Source organism: Engystomops pustulosus, unplaced genomic scaffold, assembly GCF_040894005.1.
Source record: "Engystomops pustulosus unplaced genomic scaffold, aEngPut4.maternal MAT_SCAFFOLD_273, whole genome shotgun sequence".
Classification (NCBI taxonomy): domain Eukaryota; kingdom Metazoa; phylum Chordata; class Amphibia; order Anura; family Leptodactylidae; genus Engystomops; species Engystomops pustulosus.
In genome coordinates, this window is record NW_027285152.1 from 18,185 (window position 1) to 20,000 (window position 1,816).

General features: G+C 61.8%; 1 non-coding gene across 1 annotated transcript in view; it reads left to right on the forward strand.

The window, feature by feature from the left end:
• Positions 1-1,521: 1,521 nt before the first annotated feature.
• LOC140110402 (18S ribosomal RNA) overlaps positions 1,522-1,816 on the forward strand; it is a 1,884-nt gene continuing 1,589 nt past the window's right edge. Inside the window, exon 1 of the ribosomal RNA XR_011851455.1 lies at positions 1,522-1,816. This exon is cut by the window's right edge and continues 1,589 nt beyond it. This is a non-coding gene — a ribosomal RNA (18S ribosomal RNA).

Genomic DNA, 1,816 nt, shown 5'->3' on the forward strand with positions numbered 1-1,816 from the left:
CCAGGGAGCCGAAAAAATAACCCCGACACCCTCCGCGACCTCGCGTGCTTCCAAAGCGAGGGGAACCTTTGGCCGAGCGGGGCACCCGAAGCCGAACCGACCCCAACCCCTCTTCTTACCCCAGGGCTGGGCTGACCAATCCCCTGATCGGGTCTAAAATGGAAGAAGGGGATTCGAGGGAAGGGGCTGGCGGAAGGCAGTTGCCCGACGGAGTAGGCGAAGGCCAGGCCGTTTCCAAATCCCGAGCCAGAGGAGGGCGAACGACGTTCTTCATCGACCGACGGCGAGGCTAGGGCGAGGGCGGTGGCTGCCGCGGGGAAGACTCCATTGCTTGCCAGCGTGCTAGGAGCGGGGCCGACAGGCTGCTCGGGGTATGGCATCCCCGGGGGCCCACCCTGGAAATCTTCGCTCCTCAGCCGCTGCAGGTTATAAGGTCCCGCCGCGCGTAAGCGCTCAACTCCCCGACCCACGGACGTCGAGCCCATGGTGAGCTGACAGTTTCGTACGGGGAAAAGGGGTCCTCTGGCCCCACATCGATCGAGGGGGTTTAGATCCGCGGAGGCACGCACCGCGAGGCGAATCGCTGCTTTTCCCCAAGAGGTTAACCTTCAAACCACCGAGTAGGTTCGGGGCAGGGCCGACTGTCTGCACTGGGGTATTGCATCCCTGGTGGGGCGACCCTGGAAATCTCTGCCCCTTTCCACTCTTTCGGTTGGGCCTCTCGTCGGGGCGAGCGTAAGTCGGCAAGCAGACGTGGGAAGAGGCTTCTTACCGGTGACACTCCCTTCGTGAGAGAGGCAGGTACTCGCCCCGCACCCCGGTCCAAATCTGCTCGGTCCGGCCGTCGTCGGCCCTAGCCGAAGGCCGCTCCCGCGAAGCCAGGCGATCCGAACCGAGGATCCGCGCGAGCCTTCTCCAAGCCCTCTGCCGGGCGCTGGTGTTGAAAGCGTAGCGGACCCTGTTCGCCGGAGCGATAGGAGCGGAGCACCGGTCCCGCAGGGTTGAAAGCTGGGTAGCAGCGCCGTAGCTTCCCTCCCAGCCTTCCCCCGGACCTGGCGCCCGATCCCCTCCGCTCCTCTGTGCGTTGGCGGGCGGCGCTGCATGGGTACGTCGCGACGGCTCCTATCGTCTCTCTCGCTTAACAGTGTGGAGAGGTGGTGGTGGAGCCGTCCGACACTCGAGGTGCTGAAGTTGAGCGTCCAATGCTTTCCTTCTATGCGCAGCCTACAGGAGCTGTCCGAGCTTCGGAGGTGCTGATGGAGGTGAGAGTCGAGCGCCACTTCTTGGCTGAACTGAGTGGGGAAAGCCAGCGACTGCGAGAGGGAGGGGAAGGGAAGGCTTTTTCGGGTCCTTGGAAGGGACCGAGAGCATCTTTCTTGCCCCCCTGCCCTAAGCTCCATCCAATGTTGTCTGCGAGGTCTTCTCCGGCGGCGGAGAAGCGCTGCGGTAGCAGCAGCAGCAACGAGCGTTCCCATTAGCTCACGGAGCCTGACTCCAAGAGTCTACCCCTCAGAGCTCGGCTACCTGGTTGATCCTGCCAGTAGTATATGCTTGTTTTAAAGATTAAGCCATGCATGTCTAAGTACTGACTATTCTTTACGGTGAAACTGCGAATGGCTCATTAAATCAGTTATGGTTCCTTTGATCGTTCCGCATTGATGATGTGCTACTCGGATAACTGTGGCAATTCTAGAGCTAATACGTGCCCAAGAGCGCTGCCCTCCAGGAAGGCGTGCATTTATCAGACTTAAAACCAATCCGGGGAGCCCTGGTCCGCGGCGGGTCTCCGGGCCCGCTGCGGCGCCAGCCCCGTCCT